At 45.9% G+C, this 27,053-nt stretch overlaps 1 protein-coding gene across 1 annotated transcript in view; it reads left to right on the forward strand.

Annotated features, from left to right (window-relative positions):
• Window positions 1-2,853: 2,853 nt before the first annotated feature.
• The window catches only part of LOC101114620 (uncharacterized), a 205,001-nt gene continuing 180,801 nt past the window's right edge, over window positions 2,854-27,053 (forward strand). Inside the window, exon 1 of the mRNA XM_060393410.1 lies at window positions 2,854-3,042. The gene's annotated coding sequence lies outside the window, so the exon portion shown is untranslated. The remainder of the gene's footprint in view (window positions 3,043-27,053) is intronic.

The raw sequence follows: 27,053 nt of genomic DNA on the forward strand, positions 1-27,053 counted from the left end.
CTTGAGGGGGGTGGGGAATAAAACGGGGCAGGTGGTGTCTGAAGATCGGTTCAGACCCTTGTTGCCCACAGTGGCCCTTGTCAAAACCCCATTTCCAAGTTCAAGTTCACAAGTTCAAGTTCACCACTGGGTCCGGGAACGACTCGCTCCGTTTTTCAAAGCTTTATTAATCAACGAAATTTTTATCCCGGGTGTGTTTTTTTTTTTTTTTCAATCTTTAAAAATAAAATAAAATCTGGAATTCTCTGTCACAAAGGCTAGTTTTTGAGATCCCTGTTAAAGTAACTATAACACTAAACATATAGGCACAGTGAATTTCTCATTCTCTTGTAATAGTAGACCTGAATGACTTGAAGGGGAAGCCCTCAAATAAACATTTGGGCATCCCTAGTTGATTTTGCTAGGGGAAAGGAAACTCACAGAATGAGCCTAACTTATGCATTTCAGGTGACCCTAGTCTCTACATAGTAATGGTTAATCATAATTCTCTTAACTATTTTCAGTTTTGATATATCACTTTCCAACTCAGGAGAGTATCCAGGTAACTTTGGTTGTATCTTGAGACCTGCATAAAGAGGCTTTTGGATAAATTTTTTTCTTTTCTGCATTTCACCACGAGTCGTTAAAACTCCCTCTCAATACTGAAATCGCCAGTTACCACAGGTCTACACCTTGGAAAGCAGTGTTGCTGGGTTAAAACTAATTGGAAAGAGTCATAGGAACTAATCAAAATAAAATGTGCATTGTGACCTCAACTGTTAGTGAAGCTTAGCACCTATCGTTTCAGTGGGATTTTTTGCTATAAGTTGCATATGGGGCTTGCTGCAGTTCCTGATACCTGCCGTTCTTAGCTTGGGAGGAATCCAAGGAGGATACGTAGGCAGAATGCTTTGCAAATGCAACTACAGCTGCAGTCCTGGGGCATCACTGTCCTGCCCTATCAGGGAAGAAACTGAGTCACAGGTTTTGAAGCTGATCAGCCTTGCTCTGTGTTTGTGGCCCTTCCCATCACACTTAGTAGATGAGACATAAATGGATGGATACAGATGATTCCCAATGGGCATTTCCTGTACCAGGTGTTTCATCAATGCTGTCTTGTACTGATTTGAGCCTGATGAAGCCTGGGAGTTTAGGTGCAATTCTCCCCATTTTGCAAGTGACACATGGAGGCACAGATCCCTTACTTGCTCTGTACAAGGTAAAAGCCTGGTGTTGCAAGTTCTGACAATATATTTGTTCACATTTGTTTTTCCTTTGTGCACAGTATATCCTTGGGCACGGGGAGAACTTGCTTTCTGGTTGTAAGAAGCTACCATTGTCTATACCGATAAATGCTATAGAGAAAAGGAAGGGGTAGGAAGGCGGCTTAAAGCATTTATCTTGAGGGTTGTCTGAACTGAGATGGTCGGCTGGCTGGATTCTCTGGAGAAATAGGGCATGTCTTTTTATTTTTTTTTAAGAGTTCCTGGATGTTAGGAATGTTCAAGATAAAAATTTCAGTGAGGAAAATAAGTCTATTTTGTTAGGCATAACAGTTTACCTTAAACATTTGACATGCAAACCTTCAGTGTTCTAGCTATCCACTTTATTTGCCTTTAGTACCCTACACTATTCTTTCTTCCTCTGACCCCAGACAGGTTCTGTTTCCTGCATTCCTGGTGGATAAAGTGAGCAGAGGTACCTCACCTGCTGAGGGTCAAGGCCGGGTCACCAGTTCAGACCCCACCAGGCATTTTTAGGGCACAAGGAGAGTCAGTTCTACCTTTTGCTGCTGCCTCTGAAAAAAAATTAAGAAGATGTGGACTTCCCTGGTGGTCCAGCGGTTAAGATTCTGCTTCCACTGCAGGGGGCACAGGTATCATCCCTGGTAGGAGAATTCTGCATGCTGTTGTGGTATGGCCAATAATAATAATAATAAATAGGGAAAAGAGGAAAGGAGAAAAGAAAGCGTTTCAAAGAAACAAAAGTCCCATGAAGTCACATTCTTAACTACTCACCAGGGAAAGGTCAAATAATGAGAGGGAAAATAAGAATTAAAACGGTTCAGCATTTCTAATGCCTTTAACTCCAAATGGAGGGAAATTAGTTCTCACAATAACTTAGGGGCAGAAGCTCTTGCCTATTCCTTGTCTGTCCTCAAGTGGACTCAGAGGGAGTGACCTCAGGTGCCAGCTAGTGACTGCTTTTTGTTTTACTTTGAAAAATACCTAAATGATCTAATTATTCCCCACCCCACCCCCACATCTGTACTTCTGAGATACTTTAGAAGTTGGTCAGGAGGTAGAAATCAGGATTGCTGACCTGAGCTCCAGGCACCTTGGTCATGCTTACTTGAATTTGTCTAAGACTATAGTCTACGAAAGCGAGGAATGGCCTCGCCGGATGCAGGCACACACGCACATGTGGAATATTTTAGATGTAGTTTTAGGCACGACTTCTAACTCCTCCAGAGGCTATAGGAATATGAAAACCTCAGATTTAGAAGCTCTGATGATCAAGGTTTGTTGGGAAGCATAGGGCCCAAGCATTGAAGCAAAAAGGCAGTTATTTTCTCTTTATTTGAGAAAACAGGGACATCTCAATAACTCTCTCCTATTACTGAGTTTTGAATCAAGAAGCAGGAGAGCAGTACATCTCAAAGCAAAATTCGATGCCTTACCCAGGTGAAGATGTGGGGTTCTTCCTTTGTGTGGTGTGGTGGGCGTGGCTTTGCTCCCTACCTTGGGTGCTTACATCCTTGTATCAACCCCTCCCACCTGTAATCTGGGTTGGATTTGCTACTCTAACCCAATAGAATGCAGCCCAAGCAAGGCTGTGCCAGCTCCAAGAACCAGCCCTCCGCCAAGGCTTGGCAGTCAGTCATTCTCGTGCTCCGGAGTGACTGTGTAGGAAGCCTGGTTATCAAGGTGGTGAAACCACATGCAGAGGCTGTGTGGAGAGGAGAGGCCGAGTGGCTGACTCCCATCTCTGGCCTCCAACCTGCCAAATGGAATGCAAGAGAGGTAGAAGAACAATGTCAGAATGAGCTCGATCAATTCACAGGTAGGAAAGATTTTAAAAAAAAAAAAGGAAAAAAAAAAGATGGTGGTTGTGAACTATGAAGTACTGGGGACCTTGGTTACTTAGCAACAGATTATCCAGCAGTGTTTTGTCCTTAAATGACCCTTTCTTATTTTGAAGTGTAAGAATGTGGGTCCTCATGGAAAAATCAGGAAGAGTTTTGGGTCCTGTCAAAGACACCAATGCAATTTTAAAGTGAAGGGCAGAATGTAGAATTTGACTCGGGGGTTAGAGGTCTTTGGTGTCACATGTTCAGAGTCCTCTTTCCTTAAACGATTCAGATGAAGTGACTGTAAGGACCAGCTCACGACTGGTTTTTTTTTTTTTTTTTGATTGGAGTATAATTGCTTTATAATATTGTGCTAATTTCTGCTGTACAATGAAGTGAATCAATTATATATATGCATATATCGCCTCCCTCTTAAGCCTCCCTGCCACTCACCCCATCCCACCCCTCTAGGTCATCACGGAGCACTGAGCTGAGCTTCCTGTGCTTTACAGTGGCTTCCCACTAGTTATCTGTTTCACACATGGTAGTGTATATATATATATGTCATGAATTTGTCTCAATTTTAATGGTTTTATTTGGGGACAAATACGTAAAGGACACACTGCTTCCCCTGCTCCTTCTTGCCTTGTCTTTACCTTGGAAGTATTTTAGAATTATGCCAGGAGGTAGGAATCCAACCATTTCATGGGCTGAGGTACCCAGACTGGAAGCCAGCAGAGTCTACACACCTTTGAGAGACTCAGAAAAGAAGAGAATATTTTCTTTTCCACTGAGACACTGCCTTCATCTCTATTAAAGCTGCAAGGGCGGGTCTGATGAATTACAAATAAATGTGTAAGCTCCTTATGCAAGCAACTGTGAGACAGTATCCCAATGAAGCTATTTCTTTCACTTACTGTTCTTATGTCAGAAGATGATTGTACCTTTAATCTGAATTACACTGCAAAAGACTTCAGATTTTTATATAAATTTGTGCTGATGTCAAGAAAAGCACATATAAACAAAAGAATTTAAGAGAAAATGGAATAGGTGCTACTAACCAAAATATATCATTGTGGTCTAACTTTCTTAAGTGTCCCATTTCATTTTGTTTCTATTTTTATTAATTTTGTTTTGTTTTCTTCCTTGTTACTTTTTCCCCCCCTGCGTTGGGCACACATCATGCAGGATCTTTCATTGCAGGGAGCCTTCGCTCCATTGCATGTGGGATCTTATTTCCCCACTCAGGGATCTAACTTGCCTCTCCTGCATTGAAAGGCAGATTCTTTTACCATTGGATCCTCAGGGAAGTACCCATTTTGTTTTTAATACTCAGAACTGCCTTGGTCACAAAATAGATGTTCAACACTGCCTTCCTCCTCCTATTCTCCTTTGATTATTTTTAACAGCACTGGCTCAGGGAGAGAGATTTCACATATATTATTTCAGCATTGATTTATTCTTCCTGCTTACAAGGTGCTTCCTTCTGAATCCTGAGTATTCATCTGAGAAAAAGTGGTTTTAGTGTCCCTGCTCGTCCTTGTCTGGAATAGGATGAGGCATGTCTTGCTCCTTCTTCAACATGATCAACCTGAGACTCACAGAACCTTCCTTGAGGTTCCCTGATCTATCAGCTGCATCCCCTTAATTTTTCACTGTAACACCTTCCTCAACCTTCCCTCCAGCAAGGAAGCTCTGTGCCTTCTCCTGAATCATTAGGCAGCTTCCTGTAAATCAGTTTGCACTGTGTGCCTCACACAAACACTAAACCCTCACCACTGGCAATTCTCCCAGCTTTATTCAAAATTCTGGATATTAAAAGTTCTCAGTGTGGTACAAAATAGTATTTATATAATAACACAGTACTTCTTAGAAAAATATAAAATTTCTTAGCATTGACAGCAAGTGTTAAATAAGCTATTGCTACAATAGTAATAACGTTCTTTAAAGTAAACATTCTCTGCAGCTTAGGCCCAAACAGTTTGATTAAATAAAATAAGAAACTTTTCATCGTATTCTTACTGAAGACAATTAGCTTCGAGGGTCTTCTTTCCACTTGAGCCAAAGTCTCAAACACTTTGTCAGAGTCCAATCCATAAATCCCCAAACTGATGTTGCTCAGAAGGATGGTTTGTGAAATTCCACTCTGTGGGATTCGGATGAGGGTCAACATGCCGCAGCAGCCGTGTTGTGGACCCAGATTCCTCCAGGGTCATGGTCAGCGCCCTCTCACGTACTTGACCTCTTGTAAGGCAAGGAAAAGTGGTTAGCAGTATTCTGGTTTGTCTGATTCCTGGGAGGTTTCAAGGAGCACTGGGGCACAACGACCGTGTGTTCACTTTGTGTCTCCTAACTGCGCACCTTCTAAGTGACTGAGTGACTGGCTTGTACTTGGTACCTCCCTCAGTTTTCCATTGGACATTCCTGAAGGAATGGGAGTTCCTGTTTGGCCTCTCTTCTATTTGAGACAGTCGCCAGTGGCTAGAAGTCCTTTCTGCTGAATATGTGTCACGACTGCAAGCCTAGCAACACAGAGCATAAGCTTTTGGAGCAGAGCAGAGAATGGCTGAATAAGCGGAAGTGTTTCGAAAGGAGAAAACTCTTAGGCTTTGAGTCAGAAGTCCTCTCTGGCTTAGCATTGTAGCTTTGTGAGTTTGGTAAAGGCACTAACCTTTCCTGGTCTGCTCATCTGTAAAAAAGTAGGGAGGACAATACAAGCCCTATCTGTCTCCCTTACTGGCTTGTAGGGACGAATTAGATGGTGTTTAAAGGATTGTTTCTGCACCACAGGAATCGCTTCCTCTTTTCTTCCCCCTTCTCAACCTTTTGATTCCATGTGTCTCCATCTTTCCCAGTAGACTCGAGGGATTTGATTTCGTTATTTCATCGGGAAAGAGAAACAGCAATAACTCCCCTCCCCTGGTGCTTTGTCTGGTGGATTGAGATTTCCCAGCCTCACAAGCTTGCCCGTGTGAGCTGGGAATCCAGATTGTGTGTTTCAGTCTGAGCTTTGGGCAGCTCAGCCTCTCTGGTTTTAAAATGGAAATGATTGTCACTTGAAGAAGAACTTCACATAGAAAGCCTCAATTCATATAAACTCTCATTTTGTATGAAAATCTCAAGGTCTTTATAAAAGGGACACTTCACCAGGACACACTGCTCAGTGCCAAGACTGCTGGTATTCACCTTTTAGTCAGCACTTTTCCCCACCAGTCATAGTTTCTCAAGTCCTGAACTACATGGCCATACCATTTATTTTTTTAAGGGCATAAAAGAGTTGAAATTCTTGAGGATGAGTAAATAGAGTGAAATGAAGAAAGAAAATCTGGCTTCCAGGCATTCCAAGCAACTCCAGCAGGTTTAAGTTATATTGGAACTACATAGAAGGGATTCTGAACCATTCAAGCCCTTGGAAGTTATTTCTTCCAGGGTAGTGGTTGGATGTGGTGAAGACAAGAAAACTCTGACCCAACCATGAAATGAAGGGACAGTTTTAGAGTTGTTCCCTATGTACTGGGTTCTGCTAATTTTTGTATGTGTATGTTTTCTACTAAATATATTCTTTTTAAATTTTTATTTTTAATTGGAGGATAATTACAATATCGTGTTGGTTTCTGCCATACATCAGCATGAATCAGCCATAGGAATACATATGTCTGACTCTTGCAATTCCAGCGACTGTAGCCCTCCAGGCCTCTCTCTCCATGGGATTTTCCAGGCAAGGATACTGGAGCAGGTTGCCATTTCCTTCTCCAGTACATAGGTCTGGATTCTGCTTATTTTGACAAATCTGTTTGGGTGTCTGAAAAAAAAGACTTTAGATTGTAGACAGACACACATACGAAAAATATTAAACTGAAATGGGAGATTACAGAAGGGAGAAATAAAATAGAAATTCAAGTTTGCAATTTCAGTAAAGAGGTTGTGGGTATGGAAAGTGTACAGCTTTTAAAATTCATTAAAATGATTTTAAAATTTGTCCTATTTAATTCATCTTTTTAATTTTATGTATTGGTTATAAGAAATGATTCTTGCCTGACAACCATTACTTCATGTCAGCTTTCAGAAAAATGCAGGCATCCAAAAACTAGTCAGCTCCCCTGTCTCCCCTTTTGGTCCTATGGGTCTTTACCTACATTAGTAACTGGTCCTCTGGCGATTAATTTTTTAATGTGCCCAAGAGGCTAGTTCCACGTCCTTCAGTATTAGACACTGACTTCCAAGCTCGTCGTCCCGGGCCTCCATTCACCGAACAACCTTATTTCCATTTGTTCTACTGATTATCTTTGCTTCTGGGTAAACCCCTCCCTCCATTTTGTTGTTGTTGTTGTTGTTTGTTTCATTCCAAAGGCAGGAAGTCCCCTCTCCCCTCTGCGAAGTAAGAATATCAGTGCCCCCTATTTTTCCCTGCGGCTCTCCTCTGTCCGGCGAAAGGGGATGTTTAGGGACAAATTTTCCGTGTGCGAGGTGAGGGGAGGAAGCAGACGGAATAGTGATGGTGATGCATGTGTTATACGCAAAGGCATCTGTGTTCACAGCATTTCAATCAATTCCAGTCAGTCGGGAGAGACTGCTTCCCACCGTGGTTGTGATTTTAGATCCAGTCCCTTCTTCCTCCCAGTAGGAAGGAGAAGTAGTGTCGCTGAAGTTTTGCACCAAGAAAATGAAAATCATGTTCAGGGGCGAAGCCTGCGCTCGACAGTCAGTTTCCACGCCCACCCCCACCCTCCGCCACGCGCGGGCCCAGGTCCCGGGAGGCGGCGGAGAGTCCCTCCCGCGCTGTCGTCTCCGGGCGCAGAAGGCACTGGAAACCCAGGGCGCCGCGCTCCGCTTGCGGGGACCCGCGCTCAAGCTGCTCCTAATTCAGGGGCATTTCAACCAGACCCTGAAGTGACTCAACCTAGAAGGTAAAAGCTCTTAGCTTTGGTGCGGGTCAAGGAGGGTACAGCCCCCTGGTGACCCGGACGGAAAGACCGCAACGTCGTGCTCTTGCTTCGAGGCGTTTCGCTCGCTCCGGTGGCTCTGCGCCTTCGGGCGGGCTGCTTGGAGCCGGTGTGCGCGACCCGGAGCGAATCGGCCTCGAAGGGTTTCCCTTCCGAATCTTACAGGAGGGGGTCCGCCGCGCGGGGACCTCAGAGGTCCCAACGGGACATCCGGGTCTGACTCTCCCCCGAGGAGGGGAGACGATTGGGGTCTCGGCCTGTGACTTTCTGTCGAGAGAGAAGATCAACCCAGACTGTACGCCGCGCCGTAGGGAGCGGGTGGCCGTGTTCGCGGTGCTCTGGCCCGGGTTCTCGGCCGCTCGGGTGCGGCCAGCGCCGGGAGCAGGGCTCTCGAAGGGTCAGGAGGTCTGTGCAGGAACGACCCCAGGGCCGGGAGGAGTCCGCAGCGTCCCTGAGCCGGCGGGGTCGCCGACTGAGCCTTGGGCTGGAACTGGGGCCGGGGCCGGGCTGGGGCTCTGGCATCTCCTCCTCCTGTTCCCCACCCCTTCCCTCTGGCCGGGTGAGGCGGCGTGTCCTGCGAGGGGTTGCGGGGCGCGGGGCCGAGCTGGATGGCCTAGAGCAGCCCGAAGGCGGGGTACGCCAGTGACTTCCGAGCCAGCCCCGGAGCGCGCGGCGCGCCGGCACCGCCGGGCTGGGCCCCGTGGGGGTGTGAAACTGAAGACAAGGCGGCAGCGAGCGGCAGGGCGCCGGCCGGGACTGCGGGCCGACTGAGGGCGAATCTCCACCTGGCGCCTTCAAGGAGCAGCACCTGAGGCCCGCAGGACGCCCGGGCCGGCAGGACGCGGTGCTGCGCCGGACTCCCTCCCGGAGAACCCGGGAGGGAGAAAGGGGTGGGGGCGTCTGCCGGGCTGGATGCGGTGGGGTGGAGGGGACGCTGGCTTGGGGAAGTCTGCGTGCGTTTACCCCTGAGAACTCGCTCCTACCTGGAGCCTTACCAGCAGGAAAGCAGTGATCAGGCAGGTGCAAAATCGTCTTGGGAGCAGAAGATGAAATCAGGTTCAAGACAAACTGTTCACCGTCTCCAGGGATAAATCATAAAGAATATGTCTTTGCGGTCTTCGGAATGTTTCTAAAGATGTCCTCTAATCAGGCAAGTTTCCGTAAAAAAGAAAACTCGAGTGCTTTTTTTCTTTAAGTTTTTAAAAAGCTGATTCCTTCTCTATTTCTCAGGTAGAAACTGAGAGATTTACGGCAGACAAAACTGCTGGTCATTAATAAAGCTGGAAGTGAATTAAGGGCACTTTTCGGAAAACGTGCAGAGCTTTAGAATTTCGAGTGATATAGACTGCTCATCTTGAGCTGTTTTTTTTGATGCTGAAGTTTGTGTTAGAAAGGCGGGAGCCATGGCCTCTGGCTGTGAGGAGTTCAAGCTCCTTTTACTTTCAGTCTTTCCGACTTGGGGGAGAGTTAGTGCTTTTTTTTTTTAAGGAAAAAAAAAAATGGCCAGGCTTTATTTTCATCTTACCAATGCAAAATCATTTGTGTTCTGCATAAATAGCTTCATTAACACTTATAACATTTCTTATTTTTTTGATAGTCATATAAGCAGAACATCAAGGGAAAAAGTAGTGGCCTCTACCTGTCCTGAAGGATTCTCCCCTCTTCCTGCCCTCACAGAGGAGATCCGGCCAGTTCAGGGTGGTATGGCCGTAGACTTCCTGGCCTCACAAATGGGATGTACTCTCCCTGTTATTCTGCTGCTTGCCTTTTCAGTTAAATATATATATTATATAAATACATATATAATATATGAACATATGTATAAATCCATATATAACATATACATTGTTGCTGTTCAGCCATCCAGTCGTGTCTGACTCTTTGAAACCCCATGGACTACAGAATACCAGGCTTCTATGTCCCTCACCATCTCCCGAAGTTTGCCCAAGTTCATGTCCATTGCATCGGTGATGCCATCCAGCCGTCTCATCTTCTGATGCCCTCTTCTCCTGCCTTCAATCTTTCCCAGCAGGAAACTTTTCCAGTGAGTCAGCTGTTTGCATCAGATAACCAAAATACCAGAGTTTCAGCCTCAGCATCAGTCCTTACGAGTATTCAGGGTTGATCTCCCTTAAGACTGAGTGGTTTGAACATATATGGTACATAAATACATATATAATGTATAAATACTTATATATAAACATATACATAATATATGAAATATATTTATATATATGAAATATATGAATACATATGCAATATATAAATACACACATTTGTGTGTGTGTGTGTGTGTGTGTGTGTGTGTGTGTGTGTGTGTGAGATTTGGCGTTCCTGTGTTCCTACAGGCTGAACCTCTGTTTACCTGGTTGCTGGTCTTCCCCACTCTTCCCTAGGGTCAGATCCACTTGTCCCACCTCCAGTGCCACATAAGTTTGTACACTAATCCTTTCATGCACAATTACAGTCCTAAGACTGTCTCCTACTCATGCAAAGACAGCCTGTGCACATGAATGGAGAGGCCCTGCATTTAAGCAGTAGGGGACCCCTGGGGGAGCGCCTTTCGCCCGAGAGGGAGTGGCTGGGACTGTGCGGGTCCTCTTCGGTCTGGGGTCTTGGGGACGCTGGCAGCAGGGCGGTGGGTAGAAAACCCCGCCGACTGTCCTCGCTCCAGGTCGCCTTCCCATCGGTCTGCCTCACTGGGGCCGGGGTCGGGCTGCAGGGGAGTGGGGCTTCATGGGCACTTCTAGGACCCTAGTAACTCAGGACTGAGCGGCCACCCGAGTGACTCGTTTGGTCGCGGTGGGTGAAATCGGCCGCAGTGCCCCTCGGGGGACCGAGTTCTGTCTGACAGATGGCTCATATTAAGCTCCGCGCCGTCTTCACTCTGATGGGGAAGATGTGGGGCACCCCTCTGCGGGCCACCCCTCTGCGGGCCTCCCGCCTGTGGGACTCAGGCCGGCGCTGCGAGATCCAATCTGGGAGCGACTCGGTCTCCAGGGAGGCGGGACGGGCGGTGCAGTGGGCTTCCTGGAGGAAGTGGCGCTGCGTTAGGGTCTTGCTGAACCCACGGGACAACCAGACCGACTCCCCCCGCCCCTGCCAGGGCCTGGACGCGACCCCGCTCTACGGATCCCGTCTGCCCACGCCCAACAAGACCCCCACCCCCGGACCGCGTGGAGCCAGACCCGACCTTCTTCGCCGTGCCAATGCCCAGACACTGTGGGCCGTCGGGTCCCTGCATCCCCGGCTGGGCCTGGAGCCCCCCAGCGCACGAAACTCACCCCTCACTCCTCCGTCAGGGGACCGCGACGTCCCCCACCTGCCTGCTCGCCGTCACGATGCTGGCTTAGACCCGGCGCTCTGTCCTTGGAGGTCGGCTGAATTACAGCCGCCGGCCTATGAAACTTTGCTGTTTGTCCCCAATGAAGGTTATAATAAGAACAACGTTTAACACTGTTACCATCTCGGAAGAGGCGATGCAGGGTCCTCGGCTTCAGTGAAAAATTGATGAACCGCGGTAGAAAGTGCTTTCTTCCCCCTGGAAAGCTCTCTTACCCCAGCTGGTTTTAAACTTTTAACATTGACTGTGTATCTTTTGTATTTCAAGCCACTCTTTCTAGACTTCTTGGTTATGGACACCTGTAAATTTGTAAATAAAGCTTTCAAAAAGTATCTGCATGTGGAGATTTTATATTCTTTGGCAAAGTAATTTAATAAGTTGTATCTGTGTCAGTCAGGGTCTTAATTAAAATGGTGAAAGAAGGGAGATTAAGGGGCGAAGAGAGTGTTTATATAGGGGGCTCTTCGGAGGGACCATTGGCTTCCTAAGCCAGGCAGTGGCTCAGAGCGTCACCCATCACTGGTGTGTGGAAGAGGGAGAGGCCTTACCAGATCCCAAGGTAGTGGTAGACTTAGGGATCCTGCTAGCCAGGCAGGACCTCTGGCTAGGGGACGAGGAGTGAAGCTGTGTCAGTCAGAGCCCATCAGGATGGGGCCAGAAAATAGACCCTGGAAGAAACTCCTGTCACCTTCCTGTCTTTCTGAGACTGCTCTTCCTTGGCCAGACCTACCTACAGACCTAGAGGACAGGGGGGCATGGATGCTGCCCCAGGGAGGGGGGTGGGGACAGCATCTCTTGTAGAAAAAGTCCAGGCTTTCCTGAAATTGGCTGGATGGGGGGAGCTCAGCACAGAACTCCAGACCAAAGTAGCTGCTGGGCTCTGTGTGTGACCTGTAAGGGATACCAGGAAGGACCCTCAGTTAGCTGCTGCTCTTCTCAGCCTCGGGATCCTTGGGTGGAGCAGGGGTGAAGCCACGCTGCAGAGGCAGACTGGGCCACCACAGAACCTGCATTCCAGGTGACAGTACTGAGCCGGCAAGTCCAGGCTCCCAGGAGGAAGGAGGGCCAGGCTTCTGAACTCTTCAGGTGTGCATGTACGGTTTAAAAGCCTTAGTGTTGGTGTCTTTGTTTAAAAGGCAGGGATTCCTAACAGATGCCCAGGGAGCAAGCAGGCTGTAGATTTAATGATGAATTCCTCCAGTTGTCAGATGTGGGGGTCCCAGGACAGCAGCATTTACCCTGCCTGAGAGGTGGTTAGCAATGCCAGGTTCCAGGCCAGGGCAGCATTTCTGTGTCCAATCCTGAGTTACAACAGTGCTTCTCAGACTCAGATTGTGTCTTGTTGTTTAGTCGCTGAGTCCTGTCTGACTCTTCGCGAACCCATGGACTGCAGTATGCTGGGCTTCCCTGTCCTTCACTATCAGAGTGTGTCTGCCTCTTGCTTAATACAATGCAAATTCTGACTGAATAGGGCCCAGATGTTGCATTTCTAACAAATTCCCAGACGAGGCTGACACCCCAGTCTTGCAGTGTCAGACCCTAGATCCCTTAGCCACACTGACTTCTTAGGGACCATTCATGACCTAACATATGCCGTGTTCAGGAACAAACACAGAGTCATTTCAGAAGAGCCACTGGACAGTTCTGGGTCATTTTTGCCCACTGGCCATGTGTGCCCTGCTTTTCCCCACTCCCCCACCCTCCTAGCCCTCCCTTCCACCTCGCCATGGTGATCTCGCTTTCATCCAAAGTCCTGTGAATGCTCGACGTAGAACCATAGCTGTGACAGCTGTGGGAAGCCATGATGCTCACCGAGAGGATCAGGTACTGTGCAGCTTGCTTTGTTAGTCACTGGCTTATGGAAGGTAGAGGGACTCAGAAGATTTAGAAGGCTCTGAATTCTCAGATGTCGTACTACCGGAAATGCCTGGCTGTAACCTAGGAAGAAACAAGCAAATAAGAAATAGATGCGTGAAGTGTTAAACAAGAGCTAATTTGGGGTGAGACCAGTGGAAATGTCCAGTGGGTGTGGGCGTGACAGCAGAGCAGAGCTGCACCAGCTCAAGTTGGTCAGGCCCTCTCTTCCTCGCCCTGGTGCAGCTCTGCTCTGCTGTCACGCCCACCCCCACTGGACATTTCCACTGGTCTCACCCCAAATTAGCTCTTGTTTAACACTTCACGCATCTATTTCTTATTTGCTTGTTTCTTCCTAGGTTACAGCCAGGCATTTCCGGTAGTACGACATCTGAGAATTCAGAGCCTTCTAAATCTTCTGAGTCCCTCTACCTTCCATAAGCCAGTGACTAACAAAGCAAGCTGCACAGTACATTCAGTCTTTGAGAAAGAAGATCTCCCTCTAAGAGATTCTGACCAAATGGTTTGGCCTAAAAATTCCTACTGAATAAAATATAACTCTCAACTTTGAGGTTGTGACTTTTTTAAGTTGACAGCTTGTTTCATACTAGATTACAGCCAGGTATTTCTGGTAGCACAACATCTGAGAATTTAGTACCTTCTAAATCTTCTGAGTGATTATCAAAGCAAGCTGCACAGTGTGATCTATCCTTTAGAAAGAAGACTGAGGCTTGATCTCCTTCTAAGAGATTTTTACCAAATGGGTTTGGCCTACTGATGGACAGAGGAGCCCTGCAGGCTACAGTCCATAGGGTTGCATGGAATCAGACGTGACTTAAGTAACTCAGCTCTTGCACATACACACCATCAGGGTGTTTCAAATTTTAAAAGTCTCTTGAGGTGATTGGGATTGTGGCTGTTAAATAGATGAAAATATTGATATCAGAACTACCCAAGAAGTCAGCTGTTTGTATATTTATTTCATCAAATGTTTATTGAGCATCTATTAAATTCTAGGTACTATATTGTTTCCAAAGATAAACAAAGGCACATTCTGTGTTCTCAAGGAATGTAAGGTTTTTTTTACATGCGGGAAAGGCATGTAGACAAACAATGGTTAATGGTGGTCAGGGCAGTAAAGAATTGTTCTGGCAGAAAGCAGAGTGATGGATTCTGTGTGAAGGGGCCTGGATTAAAAATAATAATAGCTGATCTGGACTTCCCTGGTGGCTAGGACAGTAAAGAATCTGCCTGCAATGCACGAGACCCTGGTTCAATCCCTGGGTCAGGAAGATCCCCTGGAGAAGGGAATGGCAACCCACTCTAGTATTCTTGCCTGGAGAATTCCATGGACAGAGGAGCCTGGAGGGCTACAGTCCATGGGGTTGCAGAGAGTTACAACTGAGCAAGAGTCAGACAGGACTGAGAACTATTTCTTTCTTTTCTGAGCACTTCCTCTGGATAGGGAGGCCCCAGGGAAGCACTGTTGCTCACCTGAGTCCTTAAAAGAGGACAGAGCCAAGTGGGGAAGGTATTTCTGAGCCAAGGCTGGGAGGACGGTGACAGGGTGAGGAAACTAGGGGAGGTTACTCCTACTTTCTTCGTAAAATCAGGGTGAAGTCTCTCAGCTCCGGTGTACTCCGTGTACTGCGAAGGCCCAGAGGAGACCGTGGAGACAGTTTCGCAGACTGACTTCCCTCTTCAGGGTAATGTGCTCAGAGCTCCAGATTAGCATCTGAGAAGTGGGACTGGAGGAGGCTTTTGAAGCTGGGGTTTTAGAATCACCTCAAGAGATTTTAAAATTTGAAACATTCTGACGGCAGGCTAAGGTGATTTGATCAGAATCTCCTAGGAGGAGGTCTTCTTTCTAAAGGATAGATCGCACTGTGCAGCTTGGTTTGATAATCACTGGCTTATGGATAATCCCTCAGAAGATTTAGAAGGTACAAGAGGGTCAGGGAGTGTTGGTCAGATTTCAGCTCAAAGATTTAATGAAGTTCAGTATGGAGGGAATGAGGTCTGGAGAGAGCTGTTAGGCTGGAGGCAGAAAAAAAGGAAAGACTTTTTTTTAAGGGAAAAAAAAAAAAAAAAAGAAAAAACTGAGGGAGAAGCCGGAATGCTAAGAGAATGCATCAGAGGGGACTTCCAAGATGACCTGGGTCAGGGTGCTGATAGTGAGCCAGGTGGGGCTGGGGTGGGGCTACTGGGGGTGGGGGAGATGAAAGGGTGCAGCCAGGGGACATGGACCCCGTGTGGTCCCTGGAGCCCCGCAGGGGCAGTAGAGGAGGGGGGGACCGTAATTCTCTCCGTGCAGATTTCAAGAACCTCTTGTCAGGGGGAGCGGATTTAATCAAGTCATCCAGGATATGAGGAGGGAAGTTAGAACAGAGGGCCAGGAGCTGGCCATTGAAATGCAAAATGGAGCGATGGTGAAACAGGAAAATCCACTCATACTGGACCACAGGGAGGAAGAGGTAGCAGAACTCTTAGTGATAAAGGAAGTTTTCCACATCTCTCTGGAAACCAAGAGATGGATGTTTTTAACTCAGGGGCATGAGATCCAGAGTTGGGACGTGTTGCTGACAGCAGCAGCAGCTCAAGGCTAAGCAAGCCCACATCTCTTATCACCTTTGTAATCATCGGTGGGGTTTACAGATAAGTGTGATTAGCAATGCCCTGCTTCTAAGAATTTCCTGTTTGAAATAATTATTCTTGATCACTAAGGTGCTAAACTTGAAAAATCATTATTAACAAGACCTTTTTTTCCCCTTCCAACCAGCTCAATATTGATTCCTGAGCCAAAGCCTAAGGCTTTGGTTAGGGTTCTGCTCAGCCCGGATGGCCGGACTTCCCACACTTGGCCTCCAGGGAGACCCTCTTATTCCTAATATTGAGCAATGCTGACCAGGCTCCCTGACTGTCCGACAGGCACAGGGATGATGCCCTGTGTCAAGACGGGCCCTGCTGCCCTGAGGCCTGACTGCAGGGACAGAGCTGGTGGCCTCTGCAGAGTTGCCCAGGAGGGAGGAGAGCACACAGGGACCCGGAACCCTGGGTTCTCCCCAGTGTCTCCAAAAAGGCCACTCCGGAGACCCTAAGAGGCGCGCCCCTAGGGAGAGAGACAGCCGCCCAAGGACCTTCAAATTCAAAACCAGAGGCAAGCTCCACTCATGCCCTAACAGAAGCATCACCCGACCCCAGAACCCTGGCGGCCAGTACCAGGCCTCACCAGGGCTGCTCATGCCTTTCGGGAGAAAGGTTCAGGAGGTCAGTTCTTGGCGGTTCCCAGGCATTTTCTGTGGGATGGCCAGCCTCTCCACCCCAAAACCCAGTGAGGTGTGAGGGAGCCTCAGGCCGCCAGCCTCTGGCGTTACTCATCCCGCTTGGCCCGGCTTGAAAGCATGAACAATCCCTTCCAGGCAGTCTCCGTTCTCACTTCCCTCTTCCCAGAGGGCCCCTCCTTGGGTCTGGTCTGACCCGTGGGGGTCAACATCCTCTCCAGCAGACCACCCCTCCTCCCCCGCCCACTTCCTCCCTGAGGCTGTGCTCCAGCCTGTTTTTCTTTTTTGGTTCAGGAGGGCCCAGAGAAGGGTTTCCTCTGCTTGGCTGGTGATCATGTCAGACAATCTGGGTTCAGGGTCTTGGGTTACTGGGGATTTAAAAGCAGAAAGATCAGGGAGCCGTGGGAAGAGACATTCTTGGAGGATAGAGAAGTCCACCTGGGAGGCAGGCAGAGGGTCCCCCAGGGGAGGAAACAGACAGAGGAGCTGCGGGGTGGGGGTGGGGGCTTGTGAGGGGCGCTGAGGACAGTCACCGGCAGGTCAGGGCAGAGACACAGAGAGAGGGCCACATTGCAGCGGGGCTGCTGTCATCTGACCAGTCAGAACGTCTGTTTCTTCTATACAGTGTGGGTCATAGCAGCTACCTGTGGAGTCTTTGAAAGGGCTAGAGACACGTGTGGCATGCTAACAGAGTGACGCGGCCAGTAGGACCTCTGCATTCTCATGACCAGGTGTATCCTTGCGGGTTGGGCAGGGGGAGTCGGTGGCATCTGCACCTCACCCTGCCTGAGCCTGTAGTGACCAGGTAACTGACCAGTCTCAGTTCACTGGGATGTAAACACAGAATGGTTTTGTTTCTTTCCAAGTATGGCTTCCATGATGCTCTCCTAATTCTCCCTGACTTGCTCTTTAGTGAATTCTTGGGAAGAATTTATTACTTTCTAGTTACTTTTAGTTGTTAAAATCTAACCCGTTTTATTTATTTGGAAAACAAAGAATGTGAAAGGTCAGTTCACCGTCAAGCCTCAGTCTTAGTTGAAATCTTATCCTTTCCATTCTCCTCCGGAGGGCATCAGCAGGGACCTATCTCTCAGTCCTGGAGGAGGGTCTTGCTTGTCTCACAGATACGCCCTCCCCAAGGCCAGCACCTGCTGTGCGTGCTGATGGTAGAGTGTGGGGCAAGGAGGGGAGGAGGACAAATGCCTTTTTACTTACCTGGCCACTGGTAGTTCTCTTTCTAATGCGCCTGTGGAAATCATTCACCGGTTTTAAAGCCCCAGCGTGACAGGGCTTGGCTGTCTCGTGGCCACAGTGAGGGCCTTGAGGGGCCTCCACCCTGCCCCCTTCTCTGATGGGAGATGGACTGTGGCTGGATGCATCCACATCCACTCTCCTCTCAACCCCTGCCCTGGGCAGTGAGCCCACAGCTTCCTGGGAAGGTTGCTTCTTTGTGGTGCACCAACAAGAGGGCTGACTCCTGGCCACTTTGCATGGTGCCCTCCATCATGACTCAGATGGTAAAGAATCTGCCTGCAATGCAGGAGGTTCCATCCCTGGGTCAGGAAGATTCCCTGGAAAAGGAAATGGCAACTCAGTCCAGTATTCTTGCCTGGGAAATCCCATGGACAGAGGACACTAAACAGTCCATGAGGTCACAGAGTCAGACACAACTGAACAATTAACACACAGACACACTTGGACCCAGGGAGACTCGTGTGTCTATGGAGGTCATGAGGTTACCTGGGGTCACCCCTGCCGTCCCCTGTCCCTGCCACTTCCTGCCACTTCACCTCTGTTCAGGCAAGATCTCAAGTCTGATTCTAAGGTCACAATAAAATAGAGCAGTTATAACAATATACTGTAATAAAAGTTATGTGAATATAGTCTCTCTCTCAAAATATCTTGCTATCCTATAGTCACCGTTCTTGTGATGATAAAATGTCTGTATGATGGGACAAGGGAAGGGAATGAGGTAGGTATTGTGACACCGTATTGGCCACCGCTGACCTTCTGACAATGTGTGAGGAGGAGGAGCCTTGCTCCAGCTGATGTTGGATCTTCGATTGTGATGACGCGATGATTGGATGTCGGGAGCTGATGATGCTCATGGTTGGGCATCTGGGACAGGATGGAGCTGGATGACTTGCGATTTCATCATGCTACTCAGAAGGGCACACAATTTAAAACTTGGGAATTGCTTATTTCTAGAATTTTCCATTTAGTATTTTCAGACCTCAGTTGACCATGGGCAGCACAAACTGTAGAAAGCAAAACTATGGATAAGGATTGCTAATTTGCATCTTCTGTCTTTCTTTGTCAGTCTTGCTGGAAGTGTGTTAATCTTACTGATCTTTTCAAAGGACCAGCTCTTTGCTTCATTGATGTGCTTTATTGTTTTTCTGATTTCAGTTTCATTGATTTCTTATCCCACCCCCCCACAGTAAGGTATTCTTTTTCTCTGGCTTTAATGCTGCTTTCAAGAATTTTACTTTGTCTTCAATTAATTGTGATGTGTCTTTGACCACATTTCTTTGAGTTTATCCTGTTTGGATTTGCTCAGGTGACTTTAATCTGTAGATTTATGTTTTTGACAAATTTGGAAGGTTTTGGTTATTATTTCTTCAAGTAATTTTTCAGCTCTGTTGTCTGTCTTTCTGGAACTCTTGATAGCTCCTATGTTAAGAGTCCCAAAGGTCACTGAAACTCCATTCATTGTATTTTTAAAATCTGTTTTCTCTGTTGTTCAGACTGAGTAATTTCTATTTTTCTCTCTTCCATCACTGATTCTTTCCTGTATCCCTTTTATTCTGTGGTTGACCCTTTTTTGTTTTGTTTTGTTATTTATCCTTGGTAGTGGATGTCCAAGGGATCTCTTTTGGGACTCTGTAAAGCTAGGATGATGACCCAGAAATGGATAAGAGAGACTCCTAAGAGGGTGAATTGTACTTCCTGTTACTCACACACACGGGGCATCAAATAGGTTTTAATTTAATTGAAGGAAGTGAAATAAATAAACAGTAGTTGAACTCCAAGTGTTTAGCATTTGTTTATGTTGATTACCATGAATTGGTAAGAGACATCACTTTGCTGATAAAGGTCCATACAGTTAAAGCTATAGTTTTTCCAGCAGTCATGTATGGACGTGAGAGTTGGACTGTAAAGAAGGCTGAGTGCCGAAGAATTGATGCTTTTGAATTGTGGTGCTAGAGAAGGCTCTGAAGAGTCCCTTTGACAGCAAGGCAATCAAACCAGTCCATCCTAAAGGAAATCAACTCTGAATATTCATTGGAAGGACTGATGCAGAAGATGAAGCTCTAATAATTTGGCCACCTGATGCAAAGAGCCAACTCATTGGAAAAGACCCAGATGCTGGGAAAGATTGAAGGCAGGAGGAGAAGGGAGCAACAGAAGATGAGACAGTTGGATGGCATCACTGACTTAATGGACATGAGCAAACTCTGGGAGATAGTGAAGGACAGGGGAGCCTGGCATGCTGCAGTCCATGGGGTTGCAAAGAGCCGGACACGACTTAGTGACTGAGCAACAACCACCACCATGAGTTGAAGTCAGACTATAGAAGCTTTTGAAAATCAGGCAGATGTGTTTGAATTTTAATTCTGTAGGCAAGCAGAATCATTAAATGTTTGTGAAAGGACATGTGAAATATCCCATGGGCAACTATATGCTAGGTGCATAGTATGCTCACAGAGTACAAAACTTGTAACGTGTACAGAAGCCTGTGGGGTCAAGCAGACAAGCCAACCAGCCTGTCTGGAGTGGAGAAGTTATAAACCATCAGGAAAGAAAAAGCCCTGAGTGACGCTTCTTAAAAAGGGGTTTCCCACAAGGAGTTAAAAACAATTCCAAGATCTGAACTTATTTCCACTCTCTTTCTTATCAGAGTAAATGCATTTCAGTGGATATTTCTTGGAGTTATCAAGGGAATAGGTTTATTGTTCATGCAGAGGGTGGCAGCACCATTTACCAGGGAGAACGTATTTAAGAGTCTTGGGCTCTTTCCAAGGCATTGTAAAAGTACTTTACAGTGTCGGATTTACTTTAAAGCTCCTTGTTATTGCAGTTGAGAAACAAAATGTATCCTGCACACATCCTATTCAAAACAGAAAATTTCTCCTCTGTTGAACATAGATAAAGAATGCAGGAATATGCATTTCATAGTGTGAGGTCACCTTGATATTAGATGAAAATTGGACCTGGGGCTTTTCACGACCAGGTTCATGGTAGAAGGGGGCAAAAATCAAACCTCATTTGGAAATGTGATTTGGTTATGTCTTCAGTAGTCTAATGAGAGTGGCAGTCAGTTCTTAAGAAAATAAAATGAAAGAAAATCCATGTCTCTCCTCCACCACTTCTCTCCCTCCTCCATCCCCTTCTTCTTTAGAAATGCTGCCTGTGAAAGTATTTATGTGCAGCATCATGACACTTCCTAGACACGTAGAAACTGTTTTCCCTTAGAAGAAACCTGTTCACTCCCCAGGCTACACTTCCCTGTCTGATATAGAGACTAGAGTCTGCCTTTGGGAGCAGCTCGGTGCCATGGGGAACCCCGTGGGCAGCACAATTTTTTTTTTTTTCTCAGCTCGCAGCAGACTGACCTCAGTAGTTGCAGTGCTTGGGCTTGGTTGCTGCTAGTCATGTGAGATCTTCCCAACCCAGGGATTGAACCTGAGCCTCTTATGTCTCCTGCATTGGCAGGTGAGTTCTTTACCACTAGCGCCACCTGGCAAGCTCATAGAAGAGTACTTGAATGAAAAACATACTAAAAGCTGCTGCTGCTTGCCAAGTTTTATAAACAGTGAGAGAACCTAGGAGAAAATTTCCAAGTTTCTTGTTCAGCCTTTCTGGTTCTGAATCTTCAGCTCACTCATGAGAAGTGGCCCCTCCTGAGCCCTGCCTAGGGAGGGCAACTGGGGTAAGAGTGTCAATCAGCAGACCTTTGAGCTTCACTCAACTCTCAGACATTTTGCTTCTGGGGCCTTAGAACCACACTGGGCATTGTGTCTGCTGTGTCTAACTAGACACAGTCATTGAAAGGCAGTGAGATAACAAGAGAAATCTGGTAATCTTGTTTTAAGAGCAAGAGATTAGGAGATTCTTAGTTGTTTCTAGACTTGGCTGCTTATTCACAATACCTGATGAGCTTGCTAAAGAAAATACAACTTTTATTTTTTAAATTTTACTGGGGTGTAACTGATGGACAATGATAAAAATATATAGATGCTGGAGATGTACCCTCTTCCTGCTCTTTCCACCTCAAATCCCAAGCTCCTAAATCGGGTACATGTATGTGTAGGGGTGTGTGTACGTGTATGTGTGTGCACACATGTGCATGCATTTGTGCTAGTGGTATACAACAATCCTTCATTAATATTACTGTTAAACTGTAGTCACTAGTATCTTTTTACACTTCTGGGAGCAGACTGAGCCCAGCTTGGCAGGTCCTGCTCTGGGTCTCCTGTGCGGGGCCGAAGGAAGTGGCTGATGCTGGAGCCGTCCTGGGGGCTTCCTTTCTCGCACGTCTGGACTATGGCTCAGGACACCTACACTCGGCTGCTCCTGGTGGCCGGCAAGGAACCTAAAATTTTTGCAAGTGCCCCCTCCTCCACCTCTCCTCTCAGGGTGACTCTTGAGGAGGTAGGCAGTGATTTATGATTACTTTTAGGAGCTACTGGACTCCTCCTGCACGCTCTGTAAAGTCTCTCTGTCCTTTACTCCTGCCAGCGCAGGAGACTTGGGTTTGATCCCTGGATCGGGAAGATCCCCTGGAGAAAGAAATGGCTACCCACTCCAGTACTCTTGCCTGGGAAATCTCATGGACACAGGAGCCTGGTAGACTGCAGTCTATGGGATCACAAAGAGTTGGACACGCTAAACTACTGGACAAGCATGCATTTTTTAGTCCCTTGTTGTTGCTCAGTCAACCAGTTGTGTTTGACTCTACAACTCCACAGACTGCAGCACGCTAGGCCTCCCTGTCCCTCACCATTTCCCTGAGTTTGCCCAAGTTCGTGTTCATTGCATCGGTGATGCCGTCCAGCCATCTCATCTTCTGATGCCCTCTTCTCCTTCTGCTCTCAATCTTTTCCAGCATCAGGGACTTTTCCAATGAGTCGTCTGTTCACATCAGATGACCAAAATACTGGAGCTTCAGCTTTAGCATCAACCCTTCCAGTGAATATTCAAGGTTGATCTCCCTTAAGATTGACTGGTTTGATCTTGTTTTCCAGGGGACTTTCAGGAGTCTTCTCCAGCACCACAGTTTGAAGCTATCATCAATTTTTTGGCATTCTACCTTCTTTACAGTCCAACTCTCACAACTGTACATGACCACTGGGAAGACCATAGCCTTGACTATACGGACCTTGGTTGGCAGAGTAATGTCTCTGCTTTTCAACACTCTGTCTAGGTTTGTCAGTGCTTTTCTGCCAAGAAGCAATCATCTTCTGATTTTATGGCTACAGTCACTGTCCATGGTGATTTTGGAGCCCAAGAAGAGGAAATCTGTCACTACTTCCACCTTTTCCCCTTCTATTTGCCATGATCTTAGTTTCTAAAATTAAACTTAGTTTTTAGTCTTAAACTGGCTCTTTAACTCTCCTCCTTCACCCTCATCAAGAGGCTGTTTAGTTCCTCTTTGCTTTTAGTCCCTTAAAATTGTAAAATTCTAGAATTCAAGCCATCACTTTTCTTTTGACCTATAGATCATCTTCTAAGAGAACATAGGTGTTTCTCAAAGCAAACTGTCTCGTTAAGACAAAATTTCCAAATATAGGATTATCAGAAATCCTAATAAAAAGCCGAGAATGCTGCCCACTGGAATCCTGTTTACTCAGTTGGACTTGCCTTTATTGAGTCATCCCCATGACAGACACTCTCCTAGAAAAGGGTGTAGTCTTGTATTCATTTTATGGCTGCTAACAAAAGTTACACGTTATCCAGAGAAGTAGCTGAACAGATGGCTGAAGCTGAAGCTCCAACAATTTGGCCACCTGATTCGAAGAGCTGAATCATTGGAAAAGATCCTGATGCTGGGAAAGATTGAGGGCAAGAGGAGAAGGGGGTGACGGAAGATGAGTTGGTTGGATGGCATCAACAACTCAATGAACATGAATAAGAGCAAACTCTGGGAGATGGTGAAGGACACTGAAGCCTGGTGTGCTGCAGTCTGTGGGGTCACAAAGAGTCAGACGCAACTGAGCAACTGAACAACAACAACAAAGGGTACATGTTATCCAGAGAAGCAGGACATTGCAGCTAGGTCTGTGTTTCCTGGGGACTCACACTCCTCCTGCTGCCTGTGGGACTGTAAATGTGGGGCAGGAGAGGAAATGAGAGCCATTACGGAGGGTAGAATTTCCTGTGAGGCTACCTGCTGGGTCTGGCTCTGGATTGCCTCATATATTGGGCCAGGACTGGAGGCAGCCATGAAAGCATCAAGTCCCAGGGATGTTCTACTTTCCAGCATTGCAGAGTGAGGTCCATATGACCAGTGCACTGGCAAGCTTGGGTCACCCACTGCAGACATCTCCTTCCCTATAAGATGATGCTACCTGATTTTAGCATTTGGGTCCAGTTGATATCTTCACTAGACTTCCCAGGTGGCTTATTGGTAAGCCACCACCTCCTCCTGCCCCCCGGTAATGCAGAAGATGAGAGTTTGATCCCTGGGTGGGGAAGATCCCTTGGAGGAGGAAATGGCAACTCACTCCATTATTCTTGTCTGGAAAACCCTATGGACAGAGAAGCCTGGTGTGCTACAGTCCATGGGGTTGAAAAGAGTTGAACACGACTGAGCGGCTGAGCATGTACGTACGGCATCTTCACTGGGTAGTCATTTCGGGACCTTTTTAGAAATCACTGCTAACTTGTCCCTTAGTAATGTATATGGCAAAATCTGGTTTTTCTTTGAACCAGATTTTGGTAATTTCTAGCATTAAAAGGAAAATGTAGTTAACACATAGGAGTCAGTTGTTACTGCTCATCTCATTAATCTACAAACGTAAGTTGGTGGTAGATGTCATCACGTTTTAAAAAGAGATGGACAACCCCCACATTGATTCTTACTGAAATGAGTTTTTAAAAAGAGAAACTAGAAGCCTCCTCATATTAAATGAAGACTGACCAATTTAATAATTTAAGCAAGATTGAATGATGAGTAACAATATTGTAATATTTTGTGTAAACGAACCACCACTGTGTTTTCTAATGATTCTTATTTTCTAATTTAGAATTGCCACTGTATCTAAGAATTCTCACTCTCTGGTGTAGAATGAGAACATTTTATGGGTTTCTGTAAGTCTGTTTAAAGCAGAAGGAAATGTATAATCGACTTTTTCCTTGAACACTCTCCTTCTGGGCAGGAAGTGGATAATGTCAACCAAGAAAGGGATCCTTGGAGGGAGGAAAACCTGCCAGTGTGACAAACATCTCCCTCCCGCCTTGCTGTGCTTTCTTCTTTAATATTTCTTACTTAAAACTCAACTGATGATCATCAGCCCTTTGATATCAGGGAGAAAGGGGTCAGACCACGGCTTAAAGTGATTAGAGGGGACAAGGCAGCCTAAGCCCATCTTACTGTGATAAGAACTTCTGGAGTGTTTTCTTTTCAAAACAAAAGCAAGTCCCATCTACAGGAGTGAAGGTTAGATAACAGCCAAGCTCTGGGGCTCACTCGTTGGATGTCTGTAGGTCAATTTCATCTGAATTTCTCCATCTTTATAATAACAACATTGAAATCTCTGTTGTGCTAACTTGAGATAATTTATTGAAAAATTTCTTAAATTCTCAAAAAGTACTATCCACGTTTAAGACAATGGTACTCAAACCATCCTGATAAAAATGCATTTCTGTTTTATCTGGTAACAATATGCATATTTGCAAATCATTCTATATAAGTTCAGGTCACTGAAAGCAGTGCTATATGGGAGGAGACGTTTGAGTATTTAGTTTGCATTTCTGCACATTCTTAATTTTCATAAGTTTCTTTTCTTTTGTTGTTAAAAATATAACTCTTCTGGGACTTCCCTGGCTGTCCAGTGGTTAAGACTTTGCCATCCAATGCAGGGAATAGGAGTTCGATACCTGGTCAGGGAACTAAGATCCCACATGCCTTGGGGCAAAAAAAAAAAAAAAACCCCAAAAAACCCAAAACATAAAACAGGCTCAGTATTGTAACGAATTCAATAAAGACTTTAGAAATGGTCCACATAAAAAATATTTTAAAAAACCCAACTATTCATTAAGTAAATAATTATTGATTACTTATAATGTAGAGGGCTCTGTTATACAATTCATTGTGGGACACATAAAAGTGATAAAACACTATTTTTGTCTTCCCAGAACTGTACATATTATCTGGAACCTTCCATTTTGAATCATTAAACTTATCTGCAGATGGCATAGGTGTCTTTCTTGAAATCATTCATTGTGTGGTGAACAGAATTGATCATCACTAGGATGTCTACAGATTTGCAACGTAACAGCTTTCATCAGATAATGTGTTTCTTAGAAAGGAAGTTCAAAAGAACCAATTCTGTTAGATTGCTGACCTTGACCTCCTGTGGCCAAAAATCCTGTTTCCCTGTGTTTTGAAAGGAAACACGTTTTGAGCAAAGCTCCCAATCCCAGATTCAGTGGTTTTCCTTAAAGAGAGACAACAATGGAATTCTGGGAGAGACCTGAGCGAAGCGGATCCATCTGATCCCTCTCCGGAGAGAGCAGTGTTTGTTTACTCTGCTCGGAGAGCTATATTTCTATGCATGTTCTATTATTAGAGTCCTTTGAAGTAGAAAAGTCATATGTCATGGACCTCCTTGGGATTAAATACGCTAAGGCTGTTTATCTGATGTGTACGTAAAGTACATAGGAAAGGAGAAACACCTGTTTGTTGAAAACGGACTCTGAGGAATTAGGGAGCAAATGTTTGTAAGTTTTGATTCTCTGCATAGTGTCACACTTGTTTATCTTACATCACAGGCTGCTTTGCAGACAGATGGTTTTAAAGGGGAATAAAAGCCAAGAAATGTAGATAGAGAGTTATGTGGTATCTAGAAATTGTGTTGGACTGGAAGGTAACCTAGGGGTAATTCCTGCCCTGATTATGTATGTTGTGAACTTCTGATGAGAGAAACCATAAGAAGTTGCTTTTGGAACATAGCTATTAACAAACTAAAACATTTCTTATTTCTTTGTTTTGATCATCACTTATTTATTTTTAAAGCTCTTGTAAAAATTAAAAACAGGAAAGCTTGAAATATTTTCTAATTGTTTTAGTCTTATCACAATATATCTTAAATAAGTAATTTTTATTTGGCTGTGCTGGGTCCTTGCGGCTTGCGGGGTTTTCAGTTGTGGCTTGTGTGATCCAGTTCCCTGACCAGGGATTGAACCTGGACCCCATGCACTGGGAGCGTGGAGTCTTAGCCACTGGACCACCAATGAAGTCCCTATCTTAAACTTTTTTACACATAAATTTGTATCTCATTTTTAAAGGGCATATGTACTATTCGCCTGTGTGAAAGTAAAAATCCATGTCCTTTATTGATAGATATTTGAATTATTTG

The sequence above is a fragment of the Ovis aries genome, chromosome 9, assembly GCF_016772045.2.
Source record: "Ovis aries strain OAR_USU_Benz2616 breed Rambouillet chromosome 9, ARS-UI_Ramb_v3.0, whole genome shotgun sequence".
Taxonomy (NCBI): domain Eukaryota; kingdom Metazoa; phylum Chordata; class Mammalia; order Artiodactyla; family Bovidae; genus Ovis; species Ovis aries.